This window comes from Gymnoscopelus microlampas (genome assembly GCF_963454915.1).
Source record: "Gymnoscopelus microlampas genome assembly, chromosome: 3".
In the NCBI taxonomy this organism is placed as follows: domain Eukaryota; kingdom Metazoa; phylum Chordata; class Actinopteri; order Myctophiformes; family Myctophidae; genus Gymnoscopelus; species Gymnoscopelus microlampas.
Genome location: NC_139940.1, coordinates 5,988,497 through 6,008,278, shown reverse-complemented (window position 1 = coordinate 6,008,278; position 19,782 = coordinate 5,988,497). Strand labels below are relative to the sequence as shown.

At 39.7% G+C, this 19,782-nt stretch overlaps 1 long non-coding RNA gene across 1 annotated transcript; it reads left to right on the top strand.

Annotated features, from left to right (window-relative positions):
• Positions 1-6,173: 6,173 nt before the first annotated feature.
• On the top strand, positions 6,174-6,723 carry LOC311042179. Its single transcript, XR_014600472.1, has 3 exons — positions 6,174-6,205; positions 6,486-6,542; positions 6,639-6,723. It is a non-coding gene; the product is annotated as an uncharacterized lncRNA (long non-coding RNA).
• Positions 6,724-19,782: the final 13,059 nt, after the last annotated feature.

Below are 19,782 nucleotides of genomic sequence, written 5' to 3'. Positions count from 1 at the left end.
AGCATAATTTACTTGAGCACCTGCCCCTCAAAATGTCTGTGCACGCCCCTGAGGAGAGCCCTGAGAGGTGCTTTCACCCAGCCTAAACCCAGGGGCGTCACAGGGGGGGTGTAAGTGGGACTGAGTTACTAGGGCCCCAGGTAAGGGGGGCCTAATTTTTTTTTTTAAAAACATATTTTTTAAAGGGAAAAAATCATAGGGGGTTCCACAGTGAATCTTTGTCCCCAGGGCCCAGAATTTGGTGCTACGCCCCTGCCTAAACCCAAAACTTATGCTTTTAAAAAAAAGAAACGGTTATGTGCAGGGCAATCACACACTGGAATAGACTTCCACAATATTTAGTATTAATCACCAGCAGAGTTGGTTTTAAGAATAGACTGAGAAGAGATGAAATGCGTCTAATGTCTGACAGTTTACTATTCATCATGAGTTATGCCTGTTTCATTCTGGTTATTGCTATATTGAAAACAAATCTTGATTTTTTATGCACTTTTGGTACTTTTGGTATGCGGTCAGGCTTGGGCCTGGCTCAGGGAAGAGGACGCCCCTGCCAAGCATAGTCCACTATGGGAATTGTATTGGTTCTTTAATTGTTATTTTATTTTTGCTCGTCAATGGTATTTTTTTAATTGCACTGTTATTATTATTATTTGTTTAATTGTACTGTGTGACCTCAGGAAGAATAGTCACTGCTGAGGCAGTGGCTAATGGGGATCTAAAATAAAAAAATAAAAATGAGCATGTTAAAATAAAATAAATAGTTTAAATAAAATAAATAGATTATTTGCCCATTAAGACCGGGAAAGAATCTGTGTATTTTTATTTTATTTCTTTGGGCTATTAAAAAATAGCAGATCTACCAGCTCATAGCGTGACACCGAGTGCCGCTCTATGAGCTTGTAGATCTGCTTTTTTGGAAAAATCGTGAAAATTTGAGCAAATCTTTGAATATATATATTTTCAAAGCAAACATTTTTAACTCAAATCTTTGCTTAGTGGGGGGATTCTACAAAATGTCTTCTGAATCCTAGTTTAAAGAGAAAAAAAAAGAAATCTTTTTCATGTCAAGGACCCCCAAAATTATATGAATTTTGGCCGCGGACCCCCATCTCAAAATATTGTGTTCCAGGGACCCCCAACAGAAGTTGTAACAGAGCACAAAAATGTGCGCTACAGAAAAGAAAAAGATATTCAAAGATTTGCACACATTCTCACGATTTTTCAAAAAAAGAAATCTTAAATGCTGGTACTTTAAGTACATTTTGATAGAAATACTTGTGTAATTTTGCTCACGTACATTTTGAATTCCAAACTTTTACTTGTAACGGAGTACTTCTACATTGCAGTATTGATACTTTACTTTAAAATGGAGTTTATGTTTCCACCACTGTGTGAAACATAAAAATGTATGGTGTCGACCTTTTTTCTATGGTGTCGACCTTTTTTCTATTATTGGCAACACTTTTGCACGCAGTTTAAGTAAATACAGTATGAAAACATGTGTTTGTATTTTAATGTAAATCTATCTATTTTGTCCTAATATGCCCAAAAGGTTATCAAGTTTCTTCTTTTTCCTCAATTCTATATATTGTTCCTGTTTTTCCTCCCTATTTATTGTCAATCCCCAAGTAACCCTTGCACGGTACAAGTGAAACCCATGTCGCTGCTGACCCCTACTGGTTGATCTTAGGGAGGGTGTAGGAGTCAATACACCAGGGGCCAGTTGCACCACCTCACACTAACTTCAAACTTAGCCTAGTTATAGCTTAAAGGAGTTACACACATTTTTTGGGCTCCCCAGTGTCTATTGTACCCCAATTTTTTTTTTTTTTTTTTAACATTCAGTCATTCATTCTCATTTCAGAGATTTTCAGAATGGGCTTGTCTGAACAGGCCATCTCAGAATGGCAATGCAAGTGACATCACTTGCATTTCTGCCCATGTATTTTGACAGACAGAATTGCTCAGTAGCACCCCTCTGCCCAAAAGGACGTTTTGGTATTGCAGCTGAAAGTGCTTTATAAGCCAGAGAGAAGTTAGTTGGAATGAGTATATCTGAGGCTTGATTTAGGCTCAAACCTTTTGAAAAACGTTTGAGGGACATAAACAATATGATATTAAATATTATTATTATTTTTTAAATTCATGGTGTAGACCCTTTAAACACATTCAATCCGGTAAAATATCTCTGTCATTTTAGATTTCTTTGGCTATTCAAAAATAGCAGATATACAAGCTCATAGCGCGGCACCGAGTGCCGCGCTATGAGCTTGTAGATCTGCTATTTTTTGAAAAATCGTGAAAATGAGTGCACATCTTTGAATATATATTTTAAAAATATATATATATATAAAAAAAAAAAAATAACAGATATTTTCCGCCTCGGTGCATAATCACCCTGTCAGGCTTCAAATTTCAATAATGACCACCTCCCCATGCATTATCCCTTGCATAATCTAAATCTACAAAGTAACTAGTAACGAAAGTTTTCAAATAATTGTAGTGGAGTAAAAGTCCAATATTTGCCTCTGAGATGTAGTGGAGCAGAAGTAAAAGTATAGACAATTGGAAATACTCCAGTAAAGTAAAAGTACCTCAAAATTGTACTTAAGTACAGTACTTGAGTAAATGTACTTTAGTTACTTTACACCACTGTCGGACCCTTTTATTTTATTTTTGCGCACAATGCTCGGCAGCAACAGTCAGTCTCTGCGAGGCGGAACAGTCGGCACTCGGTCATACATATTCAGGCATTGAAGCGTGGAAGATATTACCTGACTCAGATGGCTGACTCATGGGGCGGTATTGAGTTCACAATACTTCTGAAACAATTAACAAATGTGTGTTATTCCATCTGGCGGAGTCAGGTTATGGAAGATGATACAGACCAAACATTATGTGAAAAGGCATTTCTGGCTGACTGGTCACAATGTTTATTAGCATTTTAAGACTTTTTCAAAATGTTGAGTTTCTTATAGCGGAAATAGCCAATCTACAAGCTCACAACACAAGGCAAGTTGTTAAGCCTGTCATGAAGAGGTTTTGCAGCCTATATTTTCGTTATTTGATGTACAATAGGCTATAGGGCGCAAGTGGTAATTTAATCGCAATGTGTACCTATGTAATTAATTTAATGCAGACTAATAAAAATAAGGCAACATAAATTGTAATTAATTGAATGCAGAATAATAAAAATTAGGCAACATAAACACATAAGGATGGAATAAGTATGAAAAACCCATTGGTTTGTGATCAGATTGACTGCTTAATGAACAGGCACCAGGATGACTTAAACCTGGCGGTCCAGACCAGACTAACTTCACAGGATAAATCTCCATGGTAACTAAAGTGGCATTGCTTTCATGATGTTTTGTGTTGTTGTGATATACTCCTACTTACCGTGTATTGTACTTACCTTAATGTGATTTGTACACATTGTGATTGCATGTCAGTTTTACCCTGCTGCCAGTTGCTACAGTAAAGATCCTCAACTGGACAGGTGAACTGGAACATCTTTGTCTGTGTAGTAATTGGGGATGGAGTTTATCTGCCTATCGGATCAGGGGCGTAGCTACGGGTGGGCATAGGTAGGCCTGGACCCACCCATTTGGGTTTTGTCCCCCCCCCCCCCCAAGAAAAAATAAATATACATATATGTATTTTTTTGAGCCATTTTGATAACAGTATGTATTTTTATTTTTAAATGTCATATTAAAGGGGAAATCCACCCATTTTCAATATTTAACTATGTCATTAATATAGCATAAAGGAGTTGTGTGGAAATAAGAAAAAAGTTCCCCCCTTTCTGTGTTGCCTTGACTCATCATGTTGTAATTTGCAATGTTAAACCCACAATCAATCCTCCATTTCAAGGCAACACAGAAAGGGGGGAACTTTTTTCTTATTTCCACACAACTTCTTTATGCTATATTAATGACATAGTTAAATATTGAAAATGGGTGGATTTCCCCTTTAAGTCATTTTCAACTAAAATAACATAATATAATGTGGACAGCAATCTCTGCATTCAAATTCACACTGTTAAGCTGCTAAATTGGGCAGTGGGTGTCAATTTCTTGCTGATTGGACCTGTCTATTATCTACTCAACCAATACAAATTCATTGTGCTGCTAAATCATGTGCAAATAGGCAAAAATAAGTATTAATGAATTAATGGAAACATCTTGCACACTGTGCCCACCCATATTGTTCCAGGCCTACCTACTAATTCCTGGCTATGCCACTGTATCGGATCATGCAAGGCGTGTGAAGGGGACAGTTTGATTGAAACAGATCAAATGTCAGTTTCTCATAAATCATTCACAGAGTAATCAAGTAGAGTAGAGGATTTGAGTCTTTGTTCTCAGTCGATGTTCTCAGGCGATGTTCTCAGCAGCAACTTCTGTCCTCGGAACAGAACAGAACAGAACAGAACAGAACAGAACAGAACAGAACAGAACAGAACAGAGTCAAAATACAATAAATATACAATTTGACACCAGCATCCAGCAGTATGTCTACTAACGAACTGAACATTCCCAATGGCTTGGTTCCAGTCCAAATGCCGTCTGATGGGACCGGGTTGGTTCTGGTCCAAATGCAGTCTGGGACAGGCTCGGTTTCGGGGTCCAGTCCAGACACCGGACTATTGGAGTTCAAACGGACATTACCACAAGCTCTGGGGGTAAATATACTTTACATTATTTATCAGAGTATCACTGATAGCTTTATTTTTCCTAGTAAATACCGGTCCATATCTATCGGTCAGATAAGAATTAATTACATCAATAAACGGAGGAAGTTAATAATAGTATTTGGGTTTATTCCAGAGAAGAGATCTTACAAGCGTCGGAAATGGTTCCAGGTATATTCTTCTGACGTTAAAACAGAGATACAAAGTTATATACACATAACGTCTTTCGTCACCACGTCAGGCATCAGTTATGTCTTGAGTGGCTCCGTTTCCTGGGCAACCAAGGTTGGGGTATCATTTATGCACAGAGTTTATAACAACAAATCCGTGTGGCAACAAGGTTAGCCTGCTATCTAATATTGTTGACATAGCTGAAGGGGCCCATCAGACCAAAACAATGTTGCAGGCTGACTGAGAGGCACTGACACTTGTAACCATATTAACACATTAATGGTACACTTTAGATCCATAAGAAAATGGTACGAAATTAGACCGATCAATCACTATGAAATGATTAGAGTGCTTTTAAACGGATTGTTTATTTTTTTGTCTCTCTGCAAAACCTTCTCAAAAAAGTAAAATAATAATGTAGAAGTAGTCACAGAACAAGCATAATAGTACATTGTTAATTTATTATACATTGTTAATTTGTTACACATTCATTTGTAATTCAGATTTTTTTTTTTGCATGAGCAAAAGACAGACTCAGTGATCAGCTGAAGTCAGTATTTATCAGAATCATAATCATTTTATTTGTAGGTATGTTTGCTCATAGGTTGATGCATTGCACTGACTAACAACAGTGTATAGATTTGAACGGGGGATCTCAAGCGTTTTTATGCCACGACCCCATTTTATCAAGGACTTTTTTTTGTCAGCCCCAGACTTTATTTAAAGAGCAAATCAAAGTAGAAATAAAGTATATCTTAAAATAAAATCATACATTGTTGGCCTTATAAGAATATTTATTAGAAAATTAAGTTAAAGCAGTGATTCTTGCTGATTTGTAGGCCTATCTTTTCTTCTTTTTTTTCCTGTTTATTGCAGTTTTTTCACACAGGTATTTTTCAATGAACAATAAAAACAGGATTTGAAATACCACAATACAAAATATAAATGGCCTATCTTAATCTTATCATGAAATGAATGAATACTATTTTAGAGCCGTCCAAATAGACTGAGTTTCGACTCGCTCCTCACGTGAGCAATATATTTTATTGGCGCAGGTTACAGTTAGTGACAGTTACAGGAGTTCTTACTGTATGGAGTTCTTAAGATAGGTTTATCACGCCTTATTCATGATTGCAATCAATGACTGTAAAGCACACCCACTCATGTTAACATTGCTTAATTTGAGCTGTTAACCTGTTAACCTATTGTGTGTGTGTTTCCTTGCAGACAGTGCAGATAATGGTGGGTGCGCTGCTCTTCCTGTTTAGTGTGAACGCGGGTGCGATCGCGGGTATGTTGGTTGTATATATCACTGGAGCGTTTGTCTGGGCACCTTTATTTGTAAGCACACATCTGCATCCTCCACCAAACCCTACGGTACACTGTACTGTGTTTATATTCATTCAAATAATTTGAGCTTTGCATGAAATACACATACTGTACTTACTCTCTATCTTACTCTCTATAAGTATCTTACTTATTACTGTAACTAGTATTTAAACAGGATTTGATTGCCTGTAAGTATTCACACATACTGCATGTTTTGTAAGAAGAGTCATAAATGTTTCATTTTGAAACATAATTCTTCATTATCAGATTGGTTGTTTCTCTTCTCCCCCAGTACATCATTGCAGGGTCATTAACGGTGGCTGCTGATAGGTCGATGAGCCGCTGCATGGTCAGTAAGCCACGTCCTCGACCACACCCTTACTGCTCTCTACAAGTCATTCCATTTGTTACTAGTTGTTTACTCTATTGCTGTTCTATGTTTCAGATTAAAGGTTCTATGGGGATGAACATTGTGGCTGCTGTGATGTCAGGTTTTGCCACCATCTTTTACGCCCTGGACGCTGTATGGGCGTCATACTTCAATAAATTCGAGGTATGACTTTATTGTCTCCGCCAGGCCGAAGACGTGACTATGTTTTGCACCCTGTCCATCCGTCCGTCTGTCCGTTCGTTCGTCTGTCCGTCTGCGCGCAGCTAATCTCCGACACCGCTGGCCCGATTGCATCGAAACTGTGCATGCTCACTCCCTGGGTGCTAGAGCAGAACCTCTTAAGGGTCGTCCTCAGACAAGCCTTCCATCATCGCATGCAGTCATCCCGGTTCTCCATACATCTGGCCAGCTCATTGGTACTTTGTGCTCCTGCTTCATTCTTGAGTACATCCACGTATGTTAGTGTGGGACGCCCTTGTGACCGATGCCCGTGTGTTGGTTCCCACAGCACCAATTTCTTGGCTGGCAGCTCTTGATGCCTTTGGCAGTGTCCTGCTAGTCTCATTCTCCTGGCTGCAATTCTCTTGCTCACCCTTGGTATTCCCTCGTACAGGATCCTGTTGGTTACATGTACACTCTTGCTGATGTTAAGTATACTGCTTGCAACATTCTGGTGTAGCACCCGTCTAGAGACTTCTGCAGGGTTGGTTTTGTCTGTGGGGCGTCGTCTCGACTTCCTTGGTGTTAGAGTGAAGCCAAGATCCTGCTCTCGTCCACTGATGGCCTTCCTGAGCACTTGATCCAGGACTATGATGAAGAGGAAGGGGGTTAGGGGGTCTCCTTTCCTCTGCCCCAAATGTTTCACATCGGCCTGTTATAGCGCCACAAGGAGGACGATTTTTTTATATTACTCCTACAGATTGTATCCCTACATCACGCAAATCAGTACACAGTATCCCTATAGTCATGTGATCAAGACGGATCTGTCCAATTTTTCATATTCCATCCTGATTGGCTAAGATTGGCTTCCAAAGTTTGCAGGATTGGTCCATTTTGAACAAAATGCCTCAAATCATGAACACAGGGTGCGATTTCCGTGAACCTTTGCGCGCACATTCCCACTAGGCCGAGGAAGAAATGCCAATTGACATGTTTCAAATCAACTTCATGGTGGTGCGATACAGGCCGATTCTCGCTTTCACCTATAACTGCACCGATCTGTGTGAAACTTTTTACGCACACTCCCTAGAGGCCAAGGAAAAATCTCTGCCCTGCATCTTTTACATCTGTCTTTTATAGCGCCAACAGATGGCCGAATTTTGTAAAACATTTTTTTTTATATTACTCCTTCAGATTTAGTCCGAAAATCACGCAAATTAGTTCACAGTATCTCTATAGTCATGTGATCAAGACTGATCTGTTCGATTCTTCATATTCCATCCTGATTTCCTTGATTTCCGTGAACTTTTGCACGCATATTCCCACTAGGCAAAGGAAGAAATGCCACTTGAACATTTTCAAATCAACCGCATGGTGGTGCTATAACACCACCGATCCAATGAAAAACCTTTGCCCTGCATTTTCACATCTGCCTTTTATAGGCCCACGAGCAGGCCGACTTATCTAAAACACATTTGGATATTACTCCTTCAGATTTTATCAAAATGTCACGCAAATCGGTACACATGATCTCTATAGTCATGTGATCAAGACCGATCTGTTTGATTTTTCATATTCCATCCTGATTGGCTAAGATTGAAATCTAAAGTTTGCAGGGGTGGCCCGTTTTGAACAAAATGCCACAAATCATGCACGCTGCATCCAATTGCGGTGAAACTTTTAACACACATTCACACTATGTTGAGGAACAAATACCACCCTTTTAAAATTGCCCTATTATAGCGCCACCAGAAGTCAGATTTTTGCAAAACATTGTTTTTTATATAACTCCTACAAATTTTGTTCAAACATCACGCAAATCGCTACAAATTATCTCTATAGTCAAGTGATCAAGACAGATCCATCCTGATTGGCGAATTCCAAACATTGCTGGCCCACAATAACCTACCTGACCTGGCGGAGACCTGTGCTCCGATCATGTAAACAAAACATGTAAACGAACACATCATGTGAACAAAACATAATGTAAACTAGAAAAAGTGCTCCTCGGAGCCGCCAGGTCGCGTAGGTTATTACACACTGAGTTGACCCACACTTTACATAATGTGTACATAATGTGTTTTTTTTAAATAATGTGTTTCTGTTTTTACATGTGTGTTTGTTGTCTCCGCCAGGCCGAAAGGCATGGCGAGAGAGTATGTTTTACCCTGTCCGTCCGTGTGTCCGTCCGTGTGTCATTCTGTCTGTGTACAGCTAATTTCCGGCACCGTTGGCCCCGTCATTGCGAAACTGTGCACACACTCTCCCTGGATGCCAAATCAGAACCTCTGCACAAAAATGTTCACATGGGCCTGTTATAGCGCCACCAGGAGGCTGATTTGTAAAAAACACATTTTTGGATATTACTCCTACAGATTTTATCCAAACATCACACAAATCGGTACACAGTTTCTTTATAGTCATGTGATCAAGACGGATCTGTCTGATATTTCATATTCCATCCTGATTGGCTAAGGTTGGCTTCCAAAGTTTGCAGGATTGGTCCGTTTTGAACAAAATGTCTCAAATCATGAAAATGTGCACGCACATTCCCACTAGGCCGAGGAAGAAATGCCACCCTTTTCACATTGGCCTATTATAGCGCCACCAGGAGGCCACAATAACCTACGTGACCTGGCGGAGACCTGTGCTCCGAGGAGCACTTTTTCTAGTTTACATTATGTTTTGTTCACATGATGTGTTCGTTTACATGTTTTGTTTACATGATGTGAGTTTTTCTACAAATCCAGAGATGTTGTTTTGTGCTGAACTCTTATGTAAAGGCTTTGCGCCTCATTCGCAAAACTCTTAAATGTAGACTATATTTTAACATCCGTAAAAAAAACAACGAACCATTGTGGTCCTTATGTATTTGCTTACATGATTGTTTGTTTGTTTGTTTCCAGCGCGTGTCGGCACATACGGTGCAGTGTGTCTTCAGTCTGTTGGTGTTCATCGTTTCCATCTCTGTGTCCGTTTTTGGCTGCAAAGCCACTGCATGCTGCCAAAAGACCCCGATCCTGGTGAGACCTGAACACAAACACAATCTACATGACCGGGCCCGTTTGGCCGTTTCACAAAGGCAGAATTAAAACATTAAATCATCATGTAAGACAAATCCAGGTTCGACAAAGTCTGCTCAGTGCAGCCTGTTTTTTCCCGTTCCACCAACGCCAAGCCAGGTTGAGAAGGAGGAGATATGAATTGTTATAAACAATACACATGTTTATACATTTTGGAAATCTGTGTTTGAACGGCTACATCTGCCCCGCCCCCACGTTTCCCATATTCAAGGCTGTTGTATCAGGAGTGAAAGAAGATCCACCCTGTTAAATTCCATATCATTATATTCAGAAACCAACAGATATTGTTGTCTATATATTGTGGTATGTAAATATCTGAAGTTGTCCCTCATCTGCTGCCCTGTCTTTAACATCTCAGGGACTCTTTGGTCTGTTCTGTGTCTTTCAGCAACCTGTTGTCATGGGCAACCATTTACCTGAAGTTAGTACAGTGATGTCACCGGCCACACCCTCTTTATCTCCCCCGCCTTTCTACAATGAAGTAGGCCACACCCTCTCAGGTCTGTTGCCCTGTCACATGTGATTTCATACAGGCTCTGTGCATGACTGTAATTCCAGAAGGTGGAATTCCTATTTCCAGCTTCGGGTCAGTTTCATTTGATTGGCTCAGCAGCAGATTTGAACCGGAAACACATATGAGTGTTGTGTGTTTCGGGTTCAAATCTATTGCTGAGCAAATCAAATGACGCTTTGGGAAACTGACCCACTACAGGAAACGGGTATGCCACCTTCTGGTAAAGGGAACTACAGTCATGCACAGAGCCTATAGTCTGACTAAAGAGTTATCATGTTTCCTTAATTAAATGTTAATGACGAAACCTTTTATGAAGATTCATCCCATCAAGGAAACATGTGATATCCAAACTGATTGAGATTTTAATCAACTTCCCTTCCAGAAGGTGGTTCATCCCAAGGCTGTGGGAAGTAGTGGTGATGCACCACCCCCTGGTGGATGGTATAAGACCTGCACGTCAACGACTCAATACAAAATAAATGGCCTACATAAAATTCTAATTAAAGTGTCCTTTAATTAGTGTGGTTGCCCTAATAGGGCAACCAGACTATAATTACTATGGAGAGCTTGTTCAGAGACAAGGGTCTCCGTCTCTACAACTCTTTAGTCAACATAAAATACATTTTAAGGTCAGAATACACATGTTATCTTTTTGAGTAGTGCATTGAAGAAATAATCACCTTAAAGGTGTAGTGAAATGAAAAATATGTTTTTCACACTTTTAGAGCATATCCGTGGTCATCATATGGGCATACCTAACAATAGATGCCCAAAAAAATGAAAAAAACCCATGTTTGTGTATTTTTACATCTAAAGTCCCTAAAAAGCCAATCTTAATTACTTCCTGTAAACGAAAACGTGCTGCGTGATGACATAACGCAGCCTTCATGAAAATAAATGAATCTTGATTACATGCACCTGTTTGATTCCCATAGCTGCACGTTCTTCAAACACAGCTGATTTTAATTACAGAGATACTCCGTTTTGAATCTCATTGAAGATGAGTGTATTACTCATTTTAAACTTCATCTGCACACTAAAATATGTATCTGAAAACATTATAGGTTAGAAATAAGCCAGGTAGTAGCAAACGTGCTTCACTGGCCGTCTCTCTCTCACTTGTAAACAAACACTAGCCGTGTTGCACACGGCTGAAGTGATTGAGATCCAACGTCCCATAGCCTAACCTCGGTCCCAGCCTCACTTATCTGCGAAAAGAAGAGCCTGGTCACGACCTAAAGCAGCGAGTGTCTAGGAAGTCCTGAGTGGACAGATTTCCGTTTCCCCCGGAAACGATATTTTTTTACCAATCACAACACTCGTTTCATTCACGGAGAATGTTAACAGATTTGTAAAGCATCAACGTCATTTCCTTGGGCGGTACTTCCGCCAAATTCAACCATTTCCGGTTGTCAACTTCCTAGACAACCAACATCGCAGGTCTTGCCCAGGGTGCCCATAGCCTGAAGGGATGGGACCTTCTGATTGGTTTAGAGTCGTTGAGCCGACGTTTCAGGCTGAACCTTTAAAATAAAATGCCCGAAAATGTCACTTCAGTGCGTCTTTAAGAATATATCAAGACTTGAAGGAATTAAGTCTGAGAAAGATTTAGAAATACTTACTCCTTACTAATACCAAGAGAATGGATCATATCACTCCAGTTCTTAGATCTTTACCCTGGCTTCCTGTCTGGAACAAACTCGCACAAAACTGCAGGTCTACTACAACTCTCTTAGTGTGTTTAAAATAAGCAAATGACCTTTCTGTTTGCTGCCGCCTTTTACTGAGTTTATTTATGTATTTATTTTTGTTATAATTTTAACCTTTTTAAATTGTATTCAAAAGCCCTTTAGTAATGTGTTTGTTGTAATTTATTTTGCATTCTTAATTTTCTGTGTCTTAATGTCTCAATGCTTAATGTTATGTTAAGCAGTTTTAATTGCCTTGTTTAAATGTGCCATCCAAATAAACCTGCCTTGCCTACAATTATTTGACAACTTTTGTTAGTAGTTACTTTGCCCATTTAGATTATTAATACAAAACATTCATTAAATGATACATCATATTATAGGCTACTAGTCCATACCATGACTACAGATCCCATAGTATTTGTAGTTGACATTGTTTCTTGCATCTCTTTTTTTTAAAAATATGTTTATTTGACAGGGACAATACAAAAAACAATGAATCAGTTATAAAAACATGAAACCGTTCCAATTGTACAAGGGGTTTATAGCCAAGGCTAATTTGCGACCCCAGTCCCTGGTTAGACCTTTCTATACAAATATAGATATCTACCTAAAAAGTTCTGTTACAAAAAGGACATGCATGAAGCTCTAATCTAAACAAGTACAATAACAATAACATTCCCAAATTACATTCATGAAAGCAGTGACATTTACGTTTAAAAACGTGCCTAACATTAGTGTTCACAGCTTTGGTTTGATTTCAGCCAGTATTTAACCTTTTCATTAAATATTTTGAGATCAGTTAGTTTTTTTATTTCAGTTGGTAGGGCATTCCACAAGTGTATCCCTTTCACTGAATAAGATGACTGACCAAAAGTGGTGCTGCGCATTGCTACCTTGTGGTCTCCATTCGCTGATCCCCTGGTGATTCTATTAGTACCTGTCCCTTTCACCTGAGGACAGTACAGCTGGGGCAAGATCATTAACACATTTAAAAATCAATTTGATGAAGGAGAATTTAATAAAACTGTCAAAACTAAGCATGTTGTATTTTTTAAGGATTATGCAATGGTGCCATTTCATTCGTTTTTTATCCATTATTTTCAGTGCTTGTTTATACAGTGATGCAACTGGTTTTATAATTGACTGTGAAGCCTGTCTCCAAACAGTAACACAGTATGATATATGGGAAAATATCATTTGCATCTCATTTGAGTAAAAGCAGTAAAAATCTGTTGTCATGATGTCATCTGAAGACGACATCATGGACTTAGTGACTTGTCTATGGCGGTGGTTCTCAAAGTGCGGTCCGGGGACCCCCAGGGGTCCTTTAGGGAGCTCTAGGGGGTCCCCAGCTAAATGATAGATAGCTATGAACCAAATGGACCCTTATGGGTCTGTAACAAAGACAGTGTAAAAATTTGTACACTCCCAGAGTTAAATTAACATTGATTTTACAATATAAATTGGTGTCCCGGAGATAGAAATGCCATGGGGATCCGTAGCCTAATGCATGTCAAACTGCTTGGGGGTCCTTGCAATTAAAATGGTTGAGAATCACTGCTATAAAGATATTCTCTCATGGGGGTCCCTAGCATATCTTTTCAAATGGGGGTCTGCGGGCTAATAAGTGTCAATTTGGGGGCCATGCTGACAACTTCCAGTTTCTTCTAAAACTTAAATACCGACCTCCATACTGACTTTCAACAATTACCCAAATATGGTACTCCATTCCTGGACGTACTCTTCCTCATACACATCGGTCCTGACCCCTGGAGCCCCATCTGTTGAACTTAAATACATAAATACATTATAGCATTTGAAAATAGCTGATCTACAAGCAACGCATTGTATATCTGTTATTTTCATAACAATTGTGAAACAATGTGAAACGTTTTTGTAATAATTGTATGGGGGGTCCCTGGCACAAAATATTCTCAGATGAGGGTCCGCGGCCAAATACATATTAATTTAAGTCGTCCTTGACATGATAAAGTTTGAGAACCAGTGCTTTAAGCATGTAGAGAGAAAAGCAACCCATGGCTAACTTTTTAACGACCACAATCACCAGGCCGCATCATCACCAGGTTGCATCATTCCCTGGTCTACGTGCCTTCCACTCCAGGAAGGGGGAATCCACCTACCCCTCCATCATCATCATCACCGGACAGAATCAGTGGCGATGAGGGAGATCAGAGCGATCCTCCACCGTTGTTTCATATATTCATTGTATGGATGCATTATGCCTAAACTGTGTTAATTTGATGAACTGAGTACTGAGGAGGGTACTTAAATTATTTTTCTGTTTCAAGCTTGAATGCAAGGGGTTAAAATTAAGATGTGAGAAAAGACAGGGCCATTACAGTGTGTGTGAGAATGACGAAATAGGTTAGCGGTAAGAAACAGCTAGAAAGGAGGAACTTCTAGTGGAGGACAGGAAACCATGAAAGCTGGGCGAGGAGCCAAAAAGCAGAGAGAGTGTGACTTTGAGAAGAAAGAGTAGAAATACTCTACTATTTTTACTCTACTCTCTATAAGAATAAAAATACTTAAAGACAGTAAAAGGTAAATGAAATAAGAAGAGATGGAGTAACACAATAATGATAAAGTGTGGTAATGCTTACTATATTCTTAAAGATTGTGTTAATCACTGGAAGAAGTGGTAAGGATGAAGTAATCACTGAAAGGAGTGTTAGGGAGGAAAGTATAAAGATAGAAGGTAACATAGTATTACAAGGGGGGGGAAAGGCCTTACTAGACAGACTGGGTGTAGCAAGGAATACACTGATCAGGCGATAGTGGGGTGAAGAGTTATTGCTTTATACTTAAATAAGAGTTTATTTGGGTTAGTTAGCTGACGATAAGTAAACTGAGATAAATAGTATAGATAGGAAAATAATGGTCACGACTAGTGTATAGGGTAATAGCTACTGAGACTATGGAAACATAATTTCCCTAAGGGTATTGCATATGGTGAAATAGTGTGTAAGAATAGGGAAGAGGTGATTATGTCCCAGACATAGATTAAAAGGGTCATGACGCATCAAGCGCAGTCACGCTGACCATGGGGTAATAAACGGGATATGGTCAAGAGAACGTGGGTGGTAGGAAAAATAGGATGGGCCAAAATGCCCTTTATAAACAAAGTTCAGAGAGCAAGTTGTTGTGAGACTTTGCGCGCTGTCGTTAGAGACCTGGGGTATGTTAGAGTAATCTCACCATATCACCCGAGTTGGGGAATTAGCCTCTGACTTGTACGAATATGGAATTTAGATGCTTAATAATAGATGGGGTCGAAACGTTACCTTCTATCTTTATACTTTCCGCCCTAACACTCTTTTCCTTTCTGTTTCAATAATTATCTCAATTATTAGCACTATAATTAATCACAATGAATGTTCCTCCACTTATGTTCAACCTAATAATTCTGTCCAGTTAGAGTGTCTGATACCACAAACTTGACAGTAGCCAAACTCCCTTTTTCACAAGGGTCAGGATTAGCCTCTTGCTCCTTTTATTTGTATTATGTGAAAGTGGAGTGAAAACTGGAATGATACAAACACACAGTACAAACAATCACTGCATGATATGCTCATAAAATTGTGTAAATGCCTATTTAAACATATAATTCCAGACATACTGTAACATACTACACAAGCATAAATCTTACTTACAGCATTGCATCGAAGGGACTCAACAAATGAAGAAAGTAAAAATCACATCAGGTGACAAACAAACCATGTCTGCACTCTACAAGCAAACTGCACTTTCTGCCCAGTCTCTGCTAATTAGCAAAGTAACAACACCTGCTTTGATTAGTGTGTTAGCCGGACCTGCTTTAGGTTAAGTAGGGAGTGCTACAATAAACCTGCCAATAGAGGTCACTGTTTTACTTCTTTAAATAATAAATCTGCCCTGGGGCAGAACAATTATGTTCAAAACTAATAATATTATGTTCAAAAGTATTTCTACTTCAGCTTAAGTATTTCTACTCCTGGTTTCTCACAGCCTTGCTCTCGGCTTTAGCTTACTCTCTGCTCGGCACAACGCCCTGTCTTGTGATTTCCTGTTGTTCGCTCTACTTAGTTCCTCATACTGTATTGCTGGGTACTTTCTCAATACTGACGCAACTTTCACTCTCCAACTCTCCTACTGTAAGTCATAATATTAACCCTCCAGTCTCCTACTGTAAGTCATAATATTAACCCTCCGGTCTCCAGTTTGAGTTTACTTTGAAATACTGTTTACTGAACCAGTTTCAAGTTTACATGCCTTAATAGATCTTCATCTATCATTGATATGGAAAATAACAAACACTTGATCAATCATTTCATAAAAAGCCTATAAACAAAAAAAAAACATGGCTCCTTCTCCAAACTCCCTCACCCCAATTGTCCCAGTCAGTCCAAAAGAGGATGATTCATATCGTCTTCCACGTCGGATAAACTACGGATCTGGGTGCTTGGGTGGTCTTCCTCATCTGGTGGTGTCTCAGGCGTTGGAATAGAGGGGGAATACGGTGAATAGTATGGGCTAGAGGGGGAATAAAGTGTGCTGCAAGATGGGTCTCTGCTCTCATCCCATTCTTCTGTGGTTGTTGTGGGGTCATAGAGGGGGGGAGGGGGAGGTACTTCCCAGTTATGGGGTGGTCAACTCATACTCTTCTCTTATGCCGACAGGGGAATGATGGGCTCTATCTGGTGATCCAATCTGCCTCATTATTCGTATTATCTGTCGCTGTCGAAGGGTCAGGTTGTCCAGGTCCATCTCATCCAAATCTGAACCCTGCTCTTCTAATTCCCCCTCACTGTGCTCGTTTCTCTCCTGCTGCAACTGCTCTACCTCCTCTCCTTCAGTTACGACTATAGACTCCGTCACTTACTTCTATCACTGCCCCCTCAAAGTTGTACTTAAGTACAGTACTAAGTAAATGTACTTAGTTACTTTCCACCACTACATTTGCTCTTTCTGCATTAAGGGCGGCGACTGCATTTCCAGCCTGTATGGTAGCCACCATATTTTCTATTATATCTTCATCTGTTAGCATCAGCGTGCTGATGGCTTCATCTGTTAGCATCATAGCTCTGGGCATACTGTCTGCTGAACTTGGCCTTGGCCTGTCAATATTGGGCAACAGTGCACTTGAGCTCTGGGGCCTGCTGTAGAGTGTGACAATGTGAGGCAATACTGAACTTCTGATTTCTGTACGCTGAAGCTGGCTACGGTGGGGCATTGCATCATCTGGGAGCTTCCTCTTGCTAGGCACTACGTGTGCTGTTTGTTTAGGCAAAATGCTTGATGGGGGGAGTGGGTCCTCTCAGAGGAGGGTCTCGACTGATGCAGACCTCGCCCTCAGCGACATTGGTCCTCGAGGGGGGAAATATAGAGACTTTTCAAGGAATGCTTAGCCACTCAACCTGGCGTCCCAACTTTGGGCATGTACATTTCAAACATTTGAACATTTTAGAAAATATCAAGAAATATTGTCATTTTCAGAAAATAGCAGATCCTTACACACTGCGATGCGATGTGAACTTGTAGATTAGTCATGTTTGACTTTTTTTGTCAAAGTATGTAGGGCTTAAGTGGTAAAAATAATAATAGTAAATATAGCTGCAAGCAGCGATAATACGGGGCCAGTGAATAGAGAGAGAGAGAGACATGGAAACGGAATAGATTGAAGAGAGAGAGAGTGACATGGAAACAATAGATTGATGAGAGAGAGAGATGGAAACATAATGGTTTGATTGGACATCTCAACCTACTGCCATTAACAGGATTCAAACTCTCAACCTTCAGACTAATAGGCTGCAACACTACCTATAGTGCTATAGCTTTGTCCAGGCTGATATTGTCTGTTGAAGATCATAAACTCTTGCCTTCTTTCATGAACCAAGCCCCTGTTTCACTAACACTAAGATCACTCGTTCACAAACCATTTACCAATGAAGAAATTGTACATCTCCTCAGAACCAAAACTAGTGAAAGTAGCAGATCTACAAGCTCACAAACCATGAAAAGTTGTGAGATTGTATGTAGATCAGCTATTTTCAGATAAAGTATGTCATACGTTGAAAAAACTTACTCTCAAATAAGCATTTCAGGTTATCTTTACCATTTGCACATGTATTCATTGATACTGTCATGTTGTTTGCAATTCAACTTAAATTAAGTGTGCATCAAGTGAGGCTTGAACTGGCGACCTTGAGATTGTGAGGCATTCATTTAAGGGAGACTCCATTGGCCCAACAGACAAGTAACTGTGAAAAAGGAGATGACACAGATGATACAGTTTCACGCAAATAGCTGAAAAATCCTGGGTTTAAGTGTTTTTCAAACTGCTCAAAATTGCGGACAATCTAAGGGCGGAGTGTAACACACATGATATGGAATGGACTACACAACTGAGTGGTGCAGAATACCTGCACAATATCTCCCACTGACATTAGAGTGACAAGTGGTTCTGGCCAATTTAGCAGTCAATCAGGTCATGCTGACCTACAAAGGCAGCCAGTTACACACACCTGCAGTCCTGCACTAATCAAACCAATCCCTAATCAAGCTAGAGTCAGTTCAGCTGTTGAGGTTGGAGACAGCCAGAAAAAAAGCCACTGTTGCACAGAACAGACAGCACAGAACACAGAGAGGAGAAGTTGAGATCTAGAAGAAATAAATATATGCAAACCACAGAGAAGCAAGGTAACTCACCCGTTGTTATAAGTTCATTTGAAGAGTAACAATTTCATTTGAAGAGTAACAAATAAGTTAAGATTACTTTGGTTTTGATGTGTGGTATTGTTTGACTTCTAGAACCCAATTGTGGATTCACTGGGGCAGCCATTTCATGTTTGTGCCCAGCCTGTTTCACAGAATCGGTGAGACTGTTCATTCTTTTAATTTAAGGGATGATGTTTTTTGCAATTTGAGTTAATGGTGAACACATTCAAATGTAACAGTTTAAACATGGAGTTTGTTTTCAAGTGTTGATTACAAAATGTATGTAATTCATTTTGCATTGCATTTGACAAGAGTGTATTGAATTCATGTGAAGATGGTTTTGTTTAAAGTACATATGTTGTTTAAAAAGTATGTACAAAGAGTAAATGCACAGTGTTGCATATAGTATGCACAGAGTGTTGCAAACAGTATTTCATTTATTGTTTCATTTAAAAAGTTTCATGTAATGTTATTTCATGGTTAAAAACTGAATAGAAAACAGACAGTAGAATCTATGATACTGATTGGATTTCTCTGACCCTGTCTGATGACAGGTCAGGTTTTTTGTTGGATTGGATCTTTTCCAGTGACCGTTCCAATTGATGGCGAGCTAACCCACCCAGGATCTAGAGAGTGATTGACAGCGATCACTGGACAGTTCTACTGCACTCTACTGTGTGGTAGGCCTACTGCAGACTCCCCCACTCTCAGCTGCAGTACTCCCAATTCCCCCTCTCTCCCACTCTCCCCCCCACACACACACACACACACACACACACACACACACACCCTGGAACTCTGGAACCCAGATACTTACCTCCTAGGTATTGGAACCCACCTGGAACTCATACACGTATACTGATACCTACCCTCCTGGGTTATCCTTGGAACTCTGGAACCTTAACACGTATACTGAAACTTACCCTACCTTACCTCCTCAAATTGGGAACTGTGACTGAGTGGAAATAGTTACCTATTTAAAGGGTGGATTTGTATTTTGCAATTGTCCTATTTTCATTGTTGATTTGATATAACTG